Below are 23,717 nucleotides of genomic sequence, written 5' to 3' on the forward strand. Positions count from 1 at the left end.
ACCAACTCCTTATGGCACCCAACCTGGTCACTTTAAAGACTGCTAGCTACGCAGTACCCCTCTGAAACTAATTCACAATTGCCAATTACAGCCTCTCTGGTGATACTGCCCAATAACCTTACCTCAGCTTTTATCAGCTGCCCTGACTCCGATGTTGCAATCGCCCCATACTTTTTTATATCCCTCTTATTGGTTTGACAGTTTTATGACATCCAGGACATGTTCTGAAGGAAAACTCAGTTCCCTAGACTGCAATAGAACCACCATCCTTGATACCCCATCTCTGCCGCAGTGTCCTGCAATCCAAAACACGTCAATTCTCTGTGGCACTGGTATATATCATCACCTACCTGCAAGCTGGTCAGGAAGAGTTTGCACACTGGTGTTCCTTCCCTGAACTAGGAGTAATACATGGCAAAGAATCTCTACCAATTCCAGTTTTTGTCCAGAATAAGAGGGCACTGCAGGTTGTGCCATTCCTGGTTGCTGCAGGAGTAGCTACAGGTGCTGGCAGTGGAAGAGCAGGGCCGAAGACTTCCCTAACCCTATACCAGAAGTTCTTACCCAACTTGCAACCGATTCCAAGGACTGTATGAAACCATGCTCATCATCCAGAAAAAGATCGATTCTTTGGCAGCAGTTGTGCTTCAGAACTGACAGGGACTAGATGTCCTGACAGCTAAAGAAGGTGGTCTTTGTCTGTTTCACCAGGAATAATGCTGTTTCTATGTCAACGAATCTGGGTCAGTAAGAAATAAATTCCATCAGCTGCAATCAGACATCCAGAAATGCAGGGAACAGCATGAGGCCTCCAATTCCTGGGTTTTTCAAAACCCTACATAGAAATAGGATACTACCCTTCTTAATGCCTCTTCTCCCCATTTTCCTGGAGCTACTATTTCCTTCCTGCCTCATTAATCTTGTTTCCACATTCCTTCAAAGACAAATTCAAAATTTTCTAACCAAAAAGTCAAACAGTTCCTTTTACACAACTGTCAAGTGGGCCCGGATGGTGAAAGTCAGCTACACCCCAAAACTGATAATGCTCCTAGACAGCAGGGATCAATTTAAGAGGTCTAAAGCCCCTATTTCCCTTTTAGCATTGGCTTCTCCTGTTTCCCTTCTTTCTTCTCTCTACGATAAGAAAAGGGGAAGTATGTTATCATCAGAAGTGGTTTACAGCTAGCCTCTGAATCCAGCAATGACATCATCCTTAGGTAACAAAGACCTGCTTGCTTCTGTTGCCACGGCAACTGCTAAACTCTCAAAGCACATGCCTCACTCACATTAAAAGTACACACACACACACACACACACACACACATTTACACACACACACATGAGTATTTACAAACAGATAAGTAAGATAGAGTACACTATTCTTTGTATTATTTTATACTATCATGTGTATTTATAACTATGCTCACATAAAGAAAAACTATTATATTAACTAAACATCATTTAAAAGATGGTAAGAAGAAGTAATGCATATTTATATAAGCAATGGAAATGGAGAAAAGTACACAATTACATTGAGAAATTAACTCTTTTTAAATTGTTTTTAATGAATTTTTAAATAACCATACCACTAACTTTCAATTTAAGTCCCCAGGAATTAAATTCCTAAAGCATATTGTACCATAACTGACATGGATAAATCCTACCTCATAGTAACTAGTACTTTTTTAAATAGGCAAAGACATATTTGTATCCATGAAAATACATTGTTTCAGGTAGCACAATTTAAATTTTCAATCTCCTCCTTCCTTCCAGTCTGTCAACAGCCTTATTTTCAAATGTTTTCCTATTTCCCATCCTTTACTTTTCACTTCCTCAGTCAGGTTCTTCTAATGAAATTTAGGTCTTATATGCAGTATTCCTGCTTGGCATAACCTTCTGTGAATATGTAAGAGATATACTCCTTTCCATGGTCCTTCCTCTTATGTTCATTAATGGACCTGGTGAAATTCAATAAAAACACACTAAGAAGTGAAATAAATGGTCTAGTGACTTGTTTTCATATAAATCAAGGATGTAATTACAAAATATTAATTTTAAATTAATAGGCTAAATAACAGTTTTGTGCTACAACAAATAAAAGCAGTTTTTCAAAAAACAAAACAAAACAAACAAAAAGCAAAAACAGGGTATGTTGCAAAACAAAGCAGGTGAGCCCTAAACTATGACATTTAGGAAGCAGATTTCATTCTGAAAATATTTCCGCCTATAGTAATGGAACCAAGATCATACATGGTTCAGAACCAAGAAGTATACCTTTTGGGTGTACACTGTACTGTAATCTGTATTGACAATAAGTCAATATTACTTCCTGAATCCTATTTGAGCCAATATAAAGGTAGGGGAAGAAAAGTATGAAAAGGGCGGCCACCACATTCTCAAAGTTGAAAAGGTAAGATATTCCAAAAACAGTTAGAAAACATTTACTGGGAGTCTGATCCTGATGCTGAAACCAAACAACCAGAAAAGAAAGTCATACACCAACATCTCTGATGACCATAGGTGCACAAGGCATTAATAAAATACGTGTAAACCAAATGCAGTAACACAAACAGATTTCCCATTAGGCTTAAGGCATCTTCATCCCAGAGATGGAGGAAAGCGTCAATACATGAGAATTAACATAATCTACCACATAAGTACAAGTACCACCCTATTGCATACATAAAAGTCCTTTGATAAAATTCAGCCTCCATTTGTGAGGAAAGTCTTGCAGAGAATAGGGATACAAGGGATTCATCTCAACTTGATAAAGGCAATATACAGCAAAAGTCATCCAAAAGAGAGAATAATTCAAAGTACTTGTGTTGGAATCAGGACCAAGACAAGGATGTTCACTCTTCTCACTTCTCAACATACTTCTTACAGTGTTAGGTCAAGCAATTAAACAAGTCAAGGTAATGAAGCAAATACAAATGAGAAGGGAAGAAATCAATATATGTTTATTTTCAGGTTTTAAGATTCTATACATAAGAACTAAATCATAAAAAAAAACTCCTAGAGCTGGTAAATATTGATAAAAGTTGAAAAACACAAATTTAAAGCACAGGAATCAGTATCCTTTTTAATATACAAAAGACAAACACAGAAAGCCAGGGGACAATACTATTCTCAATAAACTAAAACAAAACAAAACAACAACAAAATACTTGAAATAAATATGACAAAGGAATATGTGCCATGAAAACTGTAAAACACTAAAGAAATTCACTGAACATATTCCCGCTTAAGAAACAGCTGCAGGTGTTTCTTGCCCTCTTGCTAAGAGCAGAAGAATAAATAATACTCTGTTAGTACTCAGTGGCTTCTGGGATTTCCTTAACATTCACATCACCACAGAGAACTACAAACAAATAAGAAACCTCTTAAGTTATTGAGAAGCAAATCCCAAGCTTCATGCATTTTTCATGTAAATAAAATAAACTATTTAAATATCAAGTTTAAAATGGAGATAGGATCTAGTATGCACCCTTCCCCCTGCCCCCCTCCCCCCATTACCACAGTCGTGTGGGTGCGACTCAGTGTGACAGCTCCAAGGACTATGTGTCCTGAGAGCTATGTGTCCTGAGGACTTGATGCTGTTATGCTGTTATGGAGTTCTACTCTGTTCACTGCCAGCATGTTCCTCATAATCTAAGAATTATGGAAAATTCTAAGGTGCCTCAAATCACTCACTGGCCAACATATCTGGCACTAACAATTGATTTATTATACACATTTTTGCCCTCAGCTTCCTGATGAGATTTATTAAGACTTGCTCTTGAGTAGATACTCATTCTGAGGATTTAAAGTAGATATGACTGATTTTTATATAAGTGGTTAGATCTGTGAGTCTTTTAAGAATACTTTTTAAGGATAAATAATGAAAAAATTACTACTGTCTTTGTCTAGAAGAAAACTAAAACAATTACATTGCAATTTAATGCTGCTTGAAAGATTTTGCTGGGATGTATAATTGATGGAACAAAGAATAAAGCACAAGGGTTAGGGCATCCATCAACTATATCTGTATCTGTTAAGGCTTGTGTATGATGGGCTGGAACACTATTCCTTCTACCACCAACTCTGTGTGTGTGTGTGTGTGTGTGTGTGTGTGTGTGTGTGTGTGTGTGTGTGTGTGTGTGAATTTTCTCTCTTCCCTGGTCTTTCTCACTGACCCCAAGGAGTTAAGAGTTCATAGGTTTTTCGCTGATCATAGAGTGTGCCAACCCCCCAGTAACTTAAGCTTTGCTCCTCAGAAAACTGTCTGTTGAGTAACATCTCTAGTCTCTGGCTGCCTGTGGCAGCATCCCCTTAGGTGTCTGGATCCACCCCCATCAATAGATTTAAGCACTGACCCCCATCGACTGCCTGCTTCATTTTACCCACCACACAGATGCCAACATTGGTCATCAGCAATGGTAGAAAATCGTTTACTTATAATTTAGAAGGAAATCGAGTTTCAGCTTAATTTTCTGTGTGTTTTCTTGAATGAATGTGACTGTGTCCATGAAGAGACGGACTGCCCAGAAGGGCAGTTATGAGCAGTTGTGAGGCGAGTTTTTCTTATTTGTAAAGATTGAAAAATAAGACCCGCCAATGCCATTCAAATAAAAAAAGAAAAAGAAAAAGAAAAATGTAGCTTTCAATTTCTTATCAATTTATACCTGAAGGAAGCTAAACATGACAATGCCTATTACTATTACTATTATTATTATTATTATTATTATTATTATTATTATTCTGGTTTTCACTGGAGGATCACTAGGGACTATTATGTTATTTAAAATTCTTTACATGGTAGTATAGATGAAGGACTCAGACTAAAATATTTCCTTTGTAATGTATATTTCATATGTGGAAATTGTAGAACTGAATTGCGAGGCTTAATCTTTCTAAAAATATAAAAAAAATCAACTATCCATTATGAAATAGAACTCACTTAGCTTCTCCATACCTGCCTCCATAGCCACAAGAAGCAATTTCAGCTCTTGAAAATAACAGAATCAATTCAATTTCTTTGCGTAGAATCGGGATTCTTACTCACTGATGAATCTGATATTAGGTCTGCATTAAAATAAGATTTAATCATTATGTTAAAATACATTTTCCTTAAATTTTATTAAGGAAATATGGTTTTTATTATTTTCATGTGCAAATATTTAGGTTCCAAACACCTGCATGAATGGCCAATATTTCTATACTTAGTACAAAAACTAGTAAAATTGTTTTTTTATTCTTCAGCAGTGTTCAGACAAAAATGCATCACAATAAACTCACGGTATCATGTTTTAATAAATGTAAACCATTCTGTTACCTTGTCACACAGTCCCTGTGGTAGGCAAGGATGAAAGTGGTAAGGAGGATGAAGTCCACCTCCTTGCTTAGGAGAACTATGCAGCTCACTATAACAGGAGAAACAGAAAAGAAGTTTCTTGGAATGGTTATTTTTTCTTTCCTAAAAGAACTTTCTATAGAACTTAAAACTAATATGTTAAAGAAATTTCAAGTTTCTGCCAGTCATTTGATTAAACAAAAACTTCCTAATTATTTTTAGAAAGTTTGGTTTTCTGTTTCCCATATCCAGAAACTAAGTCAGTGTAGCTAGATGATCTCATCTATACACTACATACATACATACATGCGTGCACGCGCGCACGCACACACACACACACACACACACACACACACACACACACAAATATATGCACATTATATAAACATTTTTTTCGGAGCTGGGAACTGAACCCAGGGCCTTGCGCTTGATAGGCAAGCGCTCTACCACTGAGCTAAATCCCCAACCCTATATAAACATTTTTATATACTGTAATGGCACTTTATCTTAAACATTAAAGTTTTTCTTTTATGCACAGGTAAAAACAGTCTAACAGCATTATTTTCTACTTGTCATGAAACAAGTGCACCTTCAACTAAAAAACCTGAGCTCAATTTTTGTCAGTAGTAACTTCTTTACAGAACATAATTCCAGTTTCGATAGAGAAACTGCTTACCAACATTTGTAATATCCAAACCAAATTTGCAATCTCACCCAGATGTATAAATGTGCTCAGCACCTGAACCATAAAGAAGTCCATTAATTATGGATGAGTATATTAAAGAAATTGGTCACTGCTCTGGATAATACTTTAGGTTAAGCATGATGTGTGCTTTTATAGAACTTTTTCTGCTACAAACAACACTGTTAGTAAAGCAAGACCCAAACCTATCACTTTAGCTAATTCCAAACAAAGCTATTCTGTGTACACTGCAGTAGCACATAGTTTAAAAAACTACTCACTGCCTCTTTTTCACACATATTGAAACACCTCAATGCTCTATGAAAAACAGCAAAGTTATTGCACCACCAGAAATACACAGTACAATATCTAACTTCATTTCAGTAGAGCATGAGACCTAATCTCAGGGTCAAGGGCACCAATTATAAAAGGAATTAAACACTCTAACTAGTCCAAATAAAAGACACACTATCCAGGTACTTTATTTACAAGTCATAAGCCTAATTGGGCAGGTTTACAGCTATACTAACCTATTTCCATGCCATAATGTCCCTTGTTACTCGCTGTTTTTCCAGGCCCCATGCTCAGGCTCCATCTCCTCACATGGTGGCTTCCTCCTCCCTTGGTCTCCTCTCTTGTTCCCCCTTCTCCTTTTTCTTGAGACCCTCTACTCCATCCCCAAGTCCCACCTTTCTTCTTCTATTGCCTAATCACAGACTCTATCCATTTCTGATGAGTTAAACTAAGAAGCAAAGTTTATAAAGCATCACTTGGGGTACTTGAGGATCTGTTCCTCAAGGCTTCCAGATCTTGGGAGCCACTATGTAGGGAGCATTTAAAGACAGGCACCACCAGGCCAACCCCACCAATAACTTTTCCTTATCTGACCAATAACCATCAACATCTTTACCTAATACACAGCCCATACAGATATTTTCAGATCCTAGCACCCATAGCTATGGCTTCTGGTAAAATGTAAGTACATGTCACATTCTTACAAACTCAAGACAAAGTGAGCAGATGATGCAGTGTTTCAACAACAGTCCACTATTTAATCTGCAAGAATTTAAGGGTCATCAATAACAAACCAACAGAAAATGCCACTTAACAATGACAATAGCCATGATATATTATATTCCAAAGTTACAACCATGAATTAAGCTTTAAAAGGAAGTTACATAACCTTTATATTTTAAGGACTTTTAAAATAAGAGTCTCACTTGGAAATTATGCAAACTTCATCTTTGACTACTGAGTGTGGGACATGCACTCCCCTGCCCTGGCCTGAGAGGCAACACCATAGTGTTCCTCTTCACAGGGCTAGCTGACCTGTTCCACAGTGCAGCAGAGTGCATGGGTCTCTCCACAAGCAGAGTGAGCTACTCTATGTGAGATTCATGGAAATGCAAGGATACACGGTCCTCACTGGAGGGCAAACTAGACAAGCACATGGAGAAAGGATGTGGAGGAATAGTTGGAGAAATCAGAGACCAGGACACAAAATTGTGAAAGAGTAATCACTGAGAGTCAGTCAGTGACTAATAGAATTTAAATTGTTCCTCTTGTAGAATGAAAAGTAAAGTTGCTAACAGGGTAGAAAACATCTGCATCCTGGGAATCCAAGAAGGGTTTGTAAAAGGCCCCAAACATGTGCAGAGATTAAATAGCTCTAAACGGGAATCATCAAAGAGATGATTCAGGAAACAGCACACAAAGGAAGTCACAGATGGATCAAATGCTCTGGTTACATTGACCTAATTTCTTAATATAAGCAACAAGAAATCAGTTTCCAAAAAACACGAAAGATGCTTCGTCTAACAATACAAGTCAATATTAGACCTAATTTTTATAGAGCTAATGTGTAGAAGTCAAAGATACTAACTTCTAAAATGACTCTTAGTACATTTAATTTTTGTGCGATGACTAATAATGACTCAGAGAATGTGATATTGGAAAAAAGTAGAAGAAAGGCATTGGAAAAGGAGTTTTAGGCACAGGTTTGGCTTTAAATTTAATAAAAGACAATCTAGTCATTTTATATCTAGCAAATACTTTGACAGGCTCCAAATGGGTCAAAGACCATAAGATACAAAAATGAATGTCATAAAGTTAAAACAAGAATATAATATCAAGGTATTATGACCACTTTTTTAAAGGAAAGGAATATTTCACTTTGTCACTTTTCAATAGCAAGTGGAACTTAAACATTTCCTCTAATATTTGACTTCTGGTGGCCCATCCAAAAGAAATGAAGAAGATATGAATTATAAAAGGATGTTAAATATTGTAAAAATCCAGTGGCTACTAAGATGCAGCTAATTAAGTAAGCAAAGAAAATATTCTGCTGCAAAACCATGCTTGGCCTGCCAGTGATGGAAAGCAAGAGAAAAGAACATTAGTTTCCTGCTACTTTCAAAGAACAAGCACCTACCCAGGTCAAAATCTAGATGCAGACTACTAAAACAAGCAACTGACTTGGAGTCTACCTACCAAACTAAGCAACAATGGAACTTAGAAATACCACCAAACATGCACAACAGTTTTTTCCCCCTAATTTTGACAGATGTTCACTAAGTATTTTCTTAGTGTTCAGCATGGGACACGTACTGTGTACTTCCTTTAGTTACACATCCCTTGCTTTCTAGAACTTAAATTTTTATCTGTTTAATAAAACGAAGTAGGAAATTCAGAAAGAAAAAGCAACATGGTATACAAGTATGCTGAAGAAACTGACCACAAGCAATGAAACAAAGACTCAACAAGCTCAGGAAGTTATCCCAAGAACTACTGACAAAAATCACTAATCTCAAAATTTTCTGAAAACATTTAACAGCTAATAAGAGCCCTAGAAAACTTGAAAAACTGATACACATATAAAATATAAATGTGGAAGTTGGGGATTTAGCTCAGTTTGTAGAGCCCTTGCTTAGGGAGCCCAAGGCCCTGGGTTCGGTCCCCAGCTCCGAAAAAAAAAAAATATAAATGTGTGTCTACAATCACCCTTCCCGGTGCACTGTGTAAGCAGATGATGGCAACCAAGAAAGACTAATTCCAGAAAAGAAAGCCAGATGGCCAGATTCTGTTTTGCCTCAACAGGGTCGTTTCTAAAATAACCACTGTTTTTTTTTAAATCTGACAAAACAGGAAACAGACGTAACTGTGATAAAACCAAAATCTAGATCCTTTCTACTGTGCTATATGTCTTTCTTCTCGTTAATGTGTTCCTAAAACAATGATTATTTTTTTTAATATTTGTGGTTTTACAATTTATTCTACAAAGAAACCAATGGGAAAGACTTGCCAATTTCTTTGGAACTGTAATGCAGGGTAGTAAAACAAATGAAGATCTTGTGATTGTAAAGAGACTAATTTTCCAACACAGTTATGGAAATATTTTTTCTAAGAAACCAGCTCTCTCAAATGAGGCATTTAGACTCTGGTTACAATAGTGGTTGTGTCCTTCCTTGAGTCGGGGTTCCCTGCTCTGTAGCCTTCCCTTGAAAGTTCTGTTCTCTTGGTATCATCTCCTGAAAGCCGAGATTAGGTACCATGGTGTCTGCTTTTAAATTCTAAAAAATAGTGAAGAACATAAACTTCAGTGTCTGCACGGTGACATAAGCCACATCGCTAATAGCTCATCTAGTTAATATGAAAAAAATCATGCTTTCACTCCCAACCTAAGTTGGGATTGAGTTCCAGGTGAACATCATCCTCCAGTTCCAGAAATCAAAACTATACACTGGTCATTGCTCAGATTTAGATTTTGTTTGGATTCATGTTGTCACTTGTAGAAGTTTGGACCCGGTTCTTCTTCCCAGCCCCATGTTCTCAGAAATAAGACGGAGACTCAAAATACATTAACAAATACCTTGGCCATAGAGCTAGACTCTTCTCTGACAAATTCTAACCCACTTACTCAAATCTACATTCTGCCATGTGGCTCATTACCTGTGCTCAGGAACCACGAGTCTGTCTGGTCACATTTTCCAGGGCAAATCTCTCCGACCTGGCTCTGTCCCAGAATTCTTTCTGCCTCCTGGATGTCCCACCTTCTATTCTACCCTTTCTTATAGACAATAATTTTTTTTAACTGAAAGGTGATATATCCATACAAATACACAAGATACTCTCTCTACAGTCACTAGCATTCTTAAAGCCTTCAAAGAGCTAATTATTCCAATTCTACTTTTACTTCTAATGCACCGACACCAACACCAACATTCAGACACCATCCATGGAGGACTATTGCTTTAAAGAACTTATATGCACCTGCTTTTCCTTTCAGTTTACTTTGGTAATAATGCCACTCCAGCTGGGTGTTAGCATCAGGATGAAAAGGTGTTCTATGTAGACCAGGCTGTCCGGGAAATCATAGAGGTTCACTTGCTAGGATTAAAAGCTTTCTCCAGCAAACATGGCTCTGATGAACTGACTCAATCTAACCGCAGCAGAGTAAGTTTTCTGTGGACTTTGATTTCTTACAGTGAAAAACAGGCAACTCAGATACCAGGTTCAGATTGTAGGAGAAGAAAATGAGACAAAAAACTACAATCAGACTTTTGGAATTCTGGTATAAGTAGGTATAAATAGGTTTAGAGAGCAGGGGGCTCAGAACAAAGAAACATATAACACACAAAGCTCTCCTGCCTCACTACATAAGCCAGACAAAAGAACAATAGACCAGAAGGTAAGTGTCCCTAGCCTAAAATCAATTCCTTTACATTAAAAAAAAATCCCTTTCAGAGCTGAGTCAAAACTACCTAGAACAAAAATAAAACCTTGTTGGGAATCTAGAATTTTCTAGTATTTTCACACAAGAGAAAAACTGACTTTCAAACGAAACTGCAAATGTAACTATCTTGTCCAGAAAGAACTAAAGAAAAATGCTAAATAAATGCTTCAAATACTAGTAAGTAGTGCACACATAAACCTGAAATTTCATTTGCAAAACAGACTGCCCAGTTGACTCAACTCAATGATACAGAATTATTCAAAACCCAGAAGTTAGTATGTTTACCTACATTAAGGGAGGAGTCATTTGAACAGAAGAGAAAGTCTGAAGACACAGTATAGCAGTAAATTCCCCTTAATGAGCAATAAAAAGATGTAGAAAATATCCAGAAACTCTCATCTATGTGAGATAACAGAATCCTCAATTTAAGATACTCTTCTCTGTATACTGTATATTTCAACGTACACTAAAGCAGTAGTATTCTAATTTCCCTATACCTGTGATAATAAAGGGTAGCCAATTTGAACAAATGAATAAATTTAATTGAGAAAAAACAAAATACTTTCCAAAGAATATATTGTTATCATTTTAGACACACACACACACGGACACACAGACCTACAGACACACACACATACTCTCTCTCTCTCTCTCGCTCTCTCTCGCTCTCTCTCTCTCTCTCTCTCACGTATCAATTTTTTTAAACAAACAAGAATACAGATCTTTAAGATCTGTTATACTTCTTACACCCAGGAGACAAAGAAGAAAACAGTATCAACATGCCTTCCAGAGCTCTGATGTCTGGGTGCCCTCAGTACTGACATATTCCCTAAACGGAAAAAAAGAGCATTCAAACCCAAACTAATTCTTCTCATTAAAAACATATTTAGTCAATTTTAAAAAATCACATTTAAGAATAATGTTAACATAATATAGAATATATTATGGGCTGTATACCACCTTAATAGATGAATTTCCATTTCTTCAGTTTTCTGATAGAATGTTAAATCACTTCTAACAGTAGCATAGCATTATTTCCTATTCTACATTCTAACCTTCTTCCTTTAAGGTTATAATTTTATAAGATAAATCTGATTATACAATTTAGTTATGTGTAGTTTCACCTATTTAGCTTTGATAAACTCTCCATTCTGCACAACTCTACAAATTTTATTTAATGAAACAATTACAATGGCTACTACTACCCAATGTTGTTGATAAGTAATAAAACGCAAGAGGTTTACAAGGAGTTAGATTAATTCTCACAACACTATAGGGAAAAATTACTATCACCCACAACTTTTATATTAGTAATATAAGTTCAACAGCTGGTAAGTGCCCAAATTGGAATTTATTTCCAGTCAGTCTGATTTCCAAGCTCTTAAATTATTATACGTGTTGCTATTAAAATCTAGTTGTAATAAAATACCCACCACATCCATCCAAATTCAGCACACAAAACTAACACAGTTCCACTTGGTGAGATTTAATGGGAGAACAAGACAAGGGAGAGGGGTGAGAGAAAGAAGAGAAAAGAATGAAGAGAAGAGAGAGCATGAGGGCAGAAGAAGTCTGCCTTTCATTTGGAATATGACATAACTACTCCCATGTGGAGTTGGGATTTGGACCAAAGTAATACTGGGAATGTAGGACTGTTGCCAGGTCAACAGTTACCAAATGGTGTCGCTGCTCAAGGCAATTCCTGATACCAACAATACTGCTGTTATAATTCAACATGTTTCAAAAAGTAGTTCACAAAATAAACAAAGTCTCTATACACAGGGAATTTTTATTTCATCATTAGCTGTTACTCGTTCTGCCGCATGACTATTATATTTATGGAGATGAAAGTAAATATTATCTCATAAGGAAAATTACTGACTTAGAATAACCAGAGATTGTTAATAAGGATTATTGTAATCCAACTATTAGGATAACACTACTTTATAATAATATTACTTCTAATAATCCCCCTGGTGTTCCAAAATATGATAGTACAGGTCCTAAAACTGCCACCCATTTCTACTTGTCGCAAGCTGTGGCCAAATCTCTCGTGCACTGTGACAGCCAATTCTGTGAACAACTGACTCATAAAAGGCCAGTGAAAGAAGAACACAGACTGGAAACAATTTTAAAAAAGTCTATTCAGTCCCAAATCAAAGGACACCTGCCTGTTAAGATAAAGGACAGAGCAAGCACTGAAGATCCAGGTAAATATATTTAAAATGCAAATTATACCAGCCCTCAACAAACACCAAGAAGTCAACAAAATGATCTAAGTATTAAAAAGAAAAAACAAAACAAACAAACAAAAAATCCCAAAAACCCCAAACCACTCTTTCTCTTCAACAAGGTGGCCAAGTAGCAGATGCCAACATGCAGATCTTCATGAAGATCCTAATGGGCAAGGCCATTACTCTTGAGATCGAGCCCAGTGACACTATCAATAATGATCCAAGACAAGGAAGGCATCCCACTGACCAGCAGAGCTGATATTCGCTGGCAAACAGTTGGAGGATGGCCACACCCTGTCCAACTACAACATCCAGAAAGAGTCCACCTTGTACCTGGTTCTGCGTCTACACAGTGGCATCATCGAGTCATCTCTTTGTCACCTTGTCCAGAATTACAATTGTGACAAGATGATCTGCCACAAGTGCTACTCATGCCTGCACACAGTGTAGTCAACTGTTACAAGAAGTTCGGCCACTCCAACAACCTGAGCCCCAAAGAAGCTCAAATAAAGCTGGGGCCATACCTGGCCTGTGACCCTGTGACCAAATAAAATCCATTGACTGGGGCAAAAGAGAGAGAGAGAGAGAGAGAGAGAGAGAGAGAGAGAGAGAGAGAGAGAGAGAGAGAATGACAAAGAAAAATATCAAGCTGGGCACAGGACTTAAACCTAACATTCAGAGACAGAGGGCAGGCACATCTCTGTAAGTCTGAAGGCAGCCTGGTCTACAAAGTGAGTTCCAGGACAGCCAGGGCTATACAGAAAACCCTGACTCTAAAACAAAACAAAACTCTGACAATTAGCTTTCCTGTGTAAAACCATTATGACTCTTTAGAATATCCAACAAAAATTCATGTATTGGTGGCAAGAAAATACACTGTTAACTATGAATACTCTATGCTGGTACAGCTCACCAGACCAACCCACATTTGGAAAACAGCTGTGTAAGAAATATAGTAAGACACACATTTAAACAACTAACATTATTGGATTTTGTACTAAAAACTGAGATCTTACGAGTAAACTGTAGTGGTTTGGCTTGATGCTGCTTGTATATTATTGTTCATATTGGTTCCTCAAGAGGAGTTGACCCCACCCCCACAAGCAGAGCATCATGTACTTAGGTGATGCTATGTGAACCTTCTCTCCACTTTAATAGGTCAATAAAAGGTTAGAGCCTATGATTGCGTAGTGGATAGGAAAGGTGCGACTGGAGGCTCAGGAGTGGGTGGCAGGTAGAAGGAGAAAAAGAGAGAAGGAAGAGGAGAGAAGGAAGCCACTATGCAGCAGAATCATGTGGCTGGGAGAAATCAGAAGTAATAAGGAGTCTTAGAATTGGGAAATAAGTTAGTATTGTATTAGATATGCCCAATCTAGGCATATAATTTATAATTAAAATATTTGGATTGTGTGTCTTTTACATGGGTTGTTAGGGTTGGAAATTTTAGTAACAAATTGACAAACCCATGTCTGGCTTAGAACCGAAGTAACCCGATACAGAAATCCACCCCCATCCACTCAATATTAACAACTAGGGCTTCACTCTAAAGCTGCTTCAGGGTGGACATTAAGCATGAGTCTAAAGGGTGTACAGAGAGCTAACTGAGAGGCCCCCTGCCCAAGTCCCAAGCAAACCTAGGCAACCAGAGGTAGCACACCAGCCCTGAGCTGGGACACAAGGTGGCACCAATGCAACAACATAGTTGGGGTTCCCTGAGTCTGAGAGAAAAAAAAGAAGGACAGGAAGTCAAGGTTGCCTGAGATGAGGCCTTCACAACTGAAAATTAGCAACTGAAAACACAGCAGGTACCTTTCCAAAGCTTTCTCACAGATAACAATGGGCTGATCTAGGCATCTCCCTCCCAAGTCAACCTTCCCCTGCACACTTTGATTTCCAACATCCCTCCACTTCTAAACAGGGCACAGGACACAGGTAGCAAGACCAGCTCTCTCAACTGCTTACACTGCAGGCTGTGTAAGATCAATACACAGGCTGAAGGCTATACAGGACAGTAAAAGACCTAAAGGGCTCAAAACACAAAAGCCAAGGTTCTTTGTACAGTCAGCCCCTCCCTACTAGTGAAAGAATCTGAAAGGACCTTAATGTCCTAAATCAAACACCAGAAGGAAACAAAGAAAAAAGAAACTTCAGACCAAATATAAGAATTAAAATTGTACCACTGCACTCTTTTCCTCCTTCGCTTTTTCCCACATAAGGTGCTATAGAGAATTGAAGAGTTTCTTAAGTAGTGAATATAAAAAGCAGTGATTTTGTTTTTAACATTCTTAGCTTCTCAGAGTATATATGACCAAAGTCTAAGAAATTAAATTTGCCAAGGTAAGTTGAAGAAAATTTTTGCATTTTCTACAGGCTAACTCTAAAAGCTGTACCAGGATCCACTCTGACGTAACACTTTACCAGCAAAACTTGTAATTATAAACAGTATGATCTGCTCTCGTTAAGCAAATATTTTGATTGATTAATACTTAACTTTAACTCAACGAATAAATAAAATAGTTAGATTCAGTCATCACAGAGACCACAACAGTACAATTAATACAGTAATGAAAATGGAGCTCTACCTTATGTCTATATAACAAGGAACTATAGTAAGGACTAAAGAGGGCTAATATTGCACATACCTTAAGAGGCATGGACCTGGTCTGGAGAGATAGCTCAGTGGATAAGAGGTCCTGAGTTCAATTCCCAACAACCACATGGTGGCTCACAACCATCTGTAATGGGATCTGATGCCCTATCCTGATGTGTCTGAAGACAGCTACAGTGTACTCATGTTAATTAATTAATTAGTTAATTAATTAATTAGCCATGGACCCAGAGAAACAAGGTGAAATCATATAAACCAGTATGAAGACAACCAGGCAATCAAGCACAGTGATATATGAAGAGATCTTAAATGACAAATATGCATCAGTCAACTGCACAGGTTAAAAAAAAATGACACTGACATACATATTGACAGCAACTTGCTGTCAATTGGGGGCAAACATACACAACTATGACCATCAAGAAGACTCAAAATTAACAAAAATTTGTGTAGTAGTACTCAATAAGGAAAGACAAGTGCTAAAATGATCAGAAAGGAATAAATCTAGATTGGGTAAATGAAAAGTCAGAAAGAAATTATTTGGTATTAAAAAAAAGGAAAATAAAATTAAATAAATAAATAAATAATTGGGGGCCAGAAACAGATGGAACAATCTCACTGGGCAAAAAAAAAAAAAAAGTAGGTGAATAGGTGTCTTACAGTTTTATTGCTGTGAAGAGACACCATTACTGAGTCAACTTTGATAAGGAAAACTGACATTGGGCTGGCTTACACTCTCAGAAGTTTAGTCCATTATTGCCATGGTGGGAAGCACGGCAGCATTCAGGGAGGCATCGTGCTGGAGAAGGAGCTGAGAGTTCTACATCTTCACCTGAAGGCAGGAGCAGGAGACTGTGTCGACACTGGTCATAGCTTGGATATAAAGGCCTCACAGCCCACTTTCCCAGTGACCCACTTCCTCCAACATGGCCACACATACTCCAACAAGGCCCCACCTCCTAATAGTGCCACTCCTTATACTACAAGCATTCAAGCATATAAGCCTATGGTGGTCATTCCTATTCAAATCTTCACAGCAGATAAGTCTTCAGACAGGGAGTTCATAGCTAAAACTATATAAAAATTAAAATTTCCAGATATCTTCACCAACCCACAAGACAAATTACTCATTCATTCCAGAGACTAGACCCAGGAAGAGTAGATAGAACTGGTAGAAGAGGCAACCAATACAAAGGGGTAACTTGGTGATACCCTTTCTAGGCTGACAATTATGGCCCTTTCCTGACCTTCTTTGACAAATCCAAAAATGTTCTCTGCTATGTATGTATCCTTTCTCAAGCAAGAAAAAACAGATCTTTCTCTAGGAAATCACAAGCATGCACCCCAAAGGACCTCAGGGCCAACCCTAATCCTGAGTTCCTGCATGAAGACCCTGAGAGATGAAGTGAAGCCTGGGATACTTGTACAGGGTCCAAGGTGTTGGAAGCGCCAAATCTGTGATTTCTGCCAGGGAGAGTTGCTTACATGGGATAGAACCAGCCTGGAAGAGATATATTTCACAGGCAGAAAGATGGAGGGATGGTGCCATCTAAGCCTCCGATATCAGATATTAAGCTAGAGACCTGGTTCTCAACCTTCCTAATGCTGCGACCCTTCAATACAATTCCTTGTGTTGTGGTGAACCCAACCATAAAATTATCTTTGTTGCTACTTCATAACTGTAATTTTGCTACTGTCATGAATCATAATGTAAATATATGTTTACAGATGGTCATAGGGAGCCCCTGTAAATATGTCATGACCCACAGGTGGGAAGTCTGACCTAGGGGACTTTATGTTTACATGCTGTATTATCAGTCTTGCTTGGTCCAGCGTTTTCTGACTATGCCCCCATTCCCCCTTTTAGGAAATAGTAATATATATCTTTTCCATTGTATGTTGAAATTAATTCACTTTTTGAATTCACAGGGTTTTATCGAGACTGTGGGAGACCATAGGGACTTCTGAAGTAGGATTAAATATACTTCGTATTATAACAATGGCCTTTGGAGCCTGGGAGGGAAATGTGGTGGTTTGAATGAGAATATCTCCAATAGGCTCAAATGTCTGAACCCTGGTGGTGACTTTACAGGCTATACATTGCTAGGGGCTAGCTCTGAGGCTAGTATATATTGACTACCCCAATTCCTGTTCACTCTCTCTGCTTCATATTTGGGGTTTAACATGTGATCTCTCAGCGCCCTGCCATGATGGTCTCATGGAAGCCCAACCAAAATAAACTCTTCCATAAACTGACATGGTCATGGTATTTCATTATAGCAACAGAAAAGTAAATAAGTCAGGCTATAAGTAACTGAAGATTAAAACAATTTTTTCTTAATCTTAAAAAGTTCATGATAAAATTGGGCACAAAACCAGTAAAAAGCACTCAACATCTCTAACCATTAATATAGATAGCAATTCCTCTAAATATTGCAGTGTCCCATCCGCCTGCTTAACAGAACAAACGGTTCCTCCAGCTTCTTGAACAAGGCAGCCAGGTGCTCATCCTACAACCAAGAAAAGACATTCCAATAAACAGCAGGTACAGCTCCCTGCCCCAAAAATAACTTTAAAATCCCAACACACTTACAAATACAATTTCATGTTTTTCACACTGTTTTGATTAGTTTGCTTTTTTTCTCCATCTTTATTAATTTGGGTATTTCTTATTTACATTTCAATTGTTATTCCCTTTCCTGGTTTCCAGGACAAAATCCACCTAAACCCTTCCCCTCACCTTCTATATGGGTGTTCCCCTCCCCATCCTCCCCCCCATTACAGCCCTCCCCCCAACTATCACATTCAATGGGGATTCAGCCTTGGCAGGACCAAGGGCTTCCCCTTCCACTGGTGCTCTTCCTAGATTATTCATTGCTACCTATGCAGTTGGAGCACAGGGTCAGTCCATGTACACTCTTTGGGTACTGGCTTAGTCCCTGGAAGCTCTGGTTGGTTGGCATTGTTGTTCATATGGGATCTCAACCCCCTTCAAGCTTTTTTTTTTTTTTGTATCTATCGTGTCAAGTCAGGAGAGGAAGAGAAGAAAGGAGAGAGAGAGAGAGAGAGAGAGAGAGACAGAGAGAGAGAGAGAGAGAAAGAAGAGTGAGAGTCTCCTGTAGCTTTATTCACCTCTTATATACCCAAGTTCTCCAGGTAGAAAATATCTGGGAAGCACAGTGGGAAACCCTGGCTCGTGACTACGTGGCTCATGACTTCAGTCCCCTTCAAGCTTATTACGTCTTTTCTAAGATTCCTTCAATGGGGATCCATTCTCAGTTCAGTGGTTTGCCGCTGGCATTCGCCTATTTGCTGTATTCTGGGTGTGTCTCTCAGCAGAGATCTACATCCGGTTCCTGGCGGCCTGCACTTCTTTGCTTCATTTATGTGGGGCAGGCTCTGAATGGGTGTTCCTTCTGCCTCTGTTCTAAACTTTGCCTCCCTATCCCCTCCCAAGGGTATTCTTATTCCCCTTTTAAGAAGGAGTGATGCATTCGTATTTTGGTCATCCTCCTTGGGTTTCATGTGTTCTGTGCATCTAGGGTAATTCGAACATTTGGGTTAATATCCACTTATCAATGAGTGCATACCATGTGTGTTTTTCTGTGATTGGGTTACCTCACTCAGGATGGTAGTTTCCAGTTCCATCCATTTGCCTATGAATTTCATAAAGTCATTGTTTTTGATAGCTGAGTAGTATTCCATTGTGTAGATGTACCACTTTTTTTGTATCCATTCCTCTGTTGAAGGGCATCTGCGTTCTTTCCAACTTCTGGCTATTATAAATAAGGCTGCTTGAAACAGAGTGGAGGATGTGTCTTTGTTATATGTTAGGGTATCTTTTGGGTATCGGCCCAAGAGAGGTATAGCTGGGTCCACAGGTAGTTCAAAGTCTAATTTTCTAAGGAACCTCCAGACTGATTTCCAGAATGGTTGTACCAGTCTGCAATCCCACCAACAATGGAGGAGTGTTTCTCTTTCTCCACATTCTCCCCAGCATCTGCTGTCACCTGAGTTTTTGATCTTAGGCAGTCACTGGTGTGAGGTGGAATCTCAGGGTTGTTTTGATTTGCATTTCCCTTGTGACTTAAGATGTTGAACATTTCTTTAGGTGTTTCTCAGTCATTCGGCATTCCTCAGTTGTGAATTCTTTGTTTGGCTCTGAGCCCTATTTTTTAATATGTTTATTTGTCTCCCTGTCGTCTAATTTCATGAGTTCTTTGTATATTTTGGATATGAGCCCTCTGTTGGTTGTAGGATTAGTAAAGATCTTTTCCCAATCTGTTGGTTGCCATTTTGTCCTTACAACTGTGTCCTTTGCCTTATATGAGCTTTGCAGATTTATGAGATCCCATTTGTCGATTCTTGATCTTAGAGCATAAGCTATTGGTGTTTTGTTCAGGAAATTTTCTCCAGTGCCTATGTGTTCGAGGTTTTTCCCCACTTCTTCTTCTATAAGTTTGAGTGTATCTGGTTTGATGTGGAGGTCCTTGATCCACTTGGACTTAAGCTTTGTACAGGGTGATAAGAATGGATAGATCTGCATTCTTCTACATGCTTACCTCCATTTGAACCAGCACCATTTTCTGAAAATGCTGTCTTTTTTCCTTGGCTCCTTTGTCAAAAATTAAGTGACCATAGGTGTGTAGGTTCATTTCTGGGTCTTCAATTCTATTCCACTGGTCTATCTGTCTGTCTCTATACCAATACCATACAGTTTTTATCACTATTGCTCTGTAATACTGCTTGAGTTCAGGGATAGTGATTTCCCCACAAATCTTTTTATTGTTGAGGATAGTTTTAGCTACCCTGGGCTTTTTTGCTATTCCGGATGAATTTTCAAGTTGTTCTGTCTAACTCTATGAAGAATTGGCTTGGAATTTTGATGGGGATTGCATTGAATCTGAAGCAGTCATTAAAAGTCTTCCAAACAAAAAGAGCCCAGGTCCAGATTGGTTCAGTGCAGAATTCTATCAGACCTTCATAGAAGACCTCATACCAATACTATCCAAACTATTCCATGAAATTGAAACAGGTGGAGCACTACCGAATTCCTTCTATGAAGCCACAATTACTCTTATTCATAAACCATACAAAGACCCAACAAAGAAAGAGAACTTCAGCCCAATTTCCCTTATGAATATCAACACAAAATACTCAATAAAATTCTTGCAAATCGAAACCAGGAGCATATCAAAACAATCACCCATCATGATCAAGTAGGCTTCATTCCAGGGATGGTTTAACACACAGAAAACCATCAACATCATCCACTATATAAACAAACTGAAAGATAAAAACCACATGATCATTTCATTAGAGGCTGAGAAAGCATTTGACAAAATACAACACCCCTTCGTGATAAAGTTCTTGGAAAGAACAGGAACTCAAGGCCCATACCTAAAGATAGTAAAAACCATATACAGCAAACCCATAGCTAGTATTAAACTAAATGGAGAGAAACTTGAAGCAATCCCACTAAAATCGGGGACTAGACAAGGCTGCCCACTCTCTCCCTACTCATTCAATATAGTTCTTGAAGTTCTAGCCAGAGCAATCAGACAACAAAAGCAGAACAAAGGGATACAGATTGGAAAGGAAGAAGTCAAAATACCATGATTTGCAGACAATATGATTGTATAGTTCAGTGATCCCAAAAGTTGCACCAGAGAACTACTAAACTTGATAAACACCTTCAGCAAAGTGGCTGGGTATAAAATTAACTCAAACAAATCAGTAGCCTTCCTCTACACAAAAGAGAAAGAAGCAGAGATAGAAATTAGGGAAATGACACCCTTCATAGTAGTCCCAAATAATATAAAATACCTCGGTGTGACTTTAACCAAGCAAGAGAAAGACCTGTATGATAAAAACTTCAAGCCTCTGAAGAAAGAAATTGAAGAAGATCTCAGAAGATGGAAAGATCTCCCAAACTCATGGATTGGCAGGATTAATATAGTAAAGATTAGTTTGCCTTTAAAGTCAAGCTATAGGTGACAACCAAGCTATAGGTGACAACTAGTGGTATACTTTTCCAAACTGCAAACAACTTACTTTTACTGATTAGTAAATTTTATATGTTCTTTGTATTTTTCAAAAATTAGAAACATAAAGAGAAAATGTTTTGCTATATACAGATGATTAACTAATAACACTATGTACTAGATACTTATATGTTTTTCCTAATTCGCAGTATTACTAGCAATGCTGAGCTAAACAAAAATATATTGAATTGTTCTGTGCAAGAATATCTACTTCCTCTGAACAAAATTTTTGAGAGTAAAATTAACTTTAAAGGTTAGAATTTTTGAGCAGTGAAAATATATTCTACCTGAAGCCATATTATGAACTAAAATTAACAAAAATTATCTGGATATGTAAATATCTTTATTCATTAAAACACAGCCTTCTTCCCAGCCATGATTTTCAGATTTCATCCTCCAACAACACCGCCTTATGGTAGGCGGAGATTCTGTACGGAGAGAAAAAAAAAGTCAGTTTTATACCATAACGTACTCTTCATTGATATTTTATCAAGGGAAATGGGAAATTTGAAAACTCAAATGTCCAATTAACAAAAGACAAAAGTATACTCCCAAGTAAGCCTTATCAAAATGTGTTCTTTTCAGGTTGCTTTATCATTGCAGTCTGTCCAGAGAACATCCTCCCTACACTTTTAGTCTCATATTTAAACACTTTCCAACTTTCTACTTGTAATCCGGGTCAATGGGGAATCTATGCCCTCCTGAATAACACTTAACATCCACTTTGCATCAAACATCAATAAATCCAACTGTCACTTACTTGTTACCATTAATTAGTTAAACAGTCTACTAAAATATTCCCTTTGTCATCTGACCTAAAATGACTCTTAAACTGTGTCATAGAAGCCACTCAAGAAAACACACATAGTATAACACATCTGCTAAACAAAATTCACCCCCAAGAAATTCATTAAAAGATCTACATAAGGGACTTCTTAGTGTGATAACAAATTTAATACATGAGGTTGATTCAAAATAAATAAAGGAGTATTACTTACTGCAGACCCATGCCAAGATGTGCTCTTGAGAAATGATTATATGCAAGAGATCAGGGGTAAGAAGGTTTGGGGGCGGTGAGGGCCTGGAGACTGGGTAGAAGCAGGCAGGCAAGAGCAGAGCAATGAGGGCAGAGAAGGGAAGACAAGGTCAGAGGACAGAAAACACTGGCATTCTTTTTTTTTTGGTTCTTTCTTTCGGAGCTGGGGACCGAACCCAGGGCCTTGCGCTTCCTAGGTAAGCGCTCTACCACTGAGCTAAATCCCTAGCCCCAACATTGGCAATCTTAATGCAACACTTAACCGTACTATACAACACCAAGATTACCAGATCCTGGCATGTCTCAAGCTCCCAGCTTAGGGACTAACTAGTCAGCTAGTTAAGTCATTGTTGGATCAAAGGAGGCACAAAGTTAAATTTTTCTAGGTACAAGTTAGGCCACCACTGCATTAACTTTCACAAATTAATGCAACATTTACATTTCTTTCTGTAATTCTCTAAGATTATATCAAAGACTATTATATGAAGCCTTCACTATCAAAGTCAAACTAGCTTTGGTAAGATTTATAAGAATCTTTAACACTTAAAACATATTTTATCCACACACATGACTCCTACTTTTTGAAATGCCTTTTGATTTGGTTTCTCTTTCTGACATTTGTATTAACGACATATTATATACGTGAAAAACGGCTAAAGACACACGGACGTTGTCAGCTAAGTCCTAGAAGTGAGAAAGACAATTAAAAGTTTTAGGGGCATATGTAAAAGGCCCTGAGAATAAATTACTATTTCTGTGGACTTTGCTCTTAAATTTGCTCTAGGCGGGTACCAGGGTATTCCATGGTGTGTTCCTTATCAAGCCCAGAATTGCCAGATGTATGTCATAAATTCTCCTTAAGAGGCTTATTCGCTAGTCTTCATCCCTTAAGAGCCAAAGAAATTCCTATTGCATAATGACTGGTTCAAAGAAACTCTGAATCTATACACATACTTTTAACAGACTTGAACATTCTGCTAATGTGTATGTGGCAGTCATTAAATGTAACAACATGTAGTCATATGCATGAGAATGTCCTCACAGACTCT

General features: G+C 38.0%; 1 pseudogene; it reads left to right on the forward strand.

The window, feature by feature from the left end:
- The first annotated feature begins 13,122 nt into the window (after window positions 1-13,122).
- Window positions 13,123-23,717, forward strand: part of Uba52-ps18 (ubiquitin A-52 residue ribosomal protein fusion product 1, pseudogene 18) — a 50,547-nt pseudogene continuing 39,952 nt past the window's right edge.

Source organism: Rattus norvegicus, chromosome 3 (genome assembly GCF_036323735.1).
Source record: "Rattus norvegicus strain BN/NHsdMcwi chromosome 3, GRCr8, whole genome shotgun sequence".
NCBI classification, from domain to species: domain Eukaryota; kingdom Metazoa; phylum Chordata; class Mammalia; order Rodentia; family Muridae; genus Rattus; species Rattus norvegicus.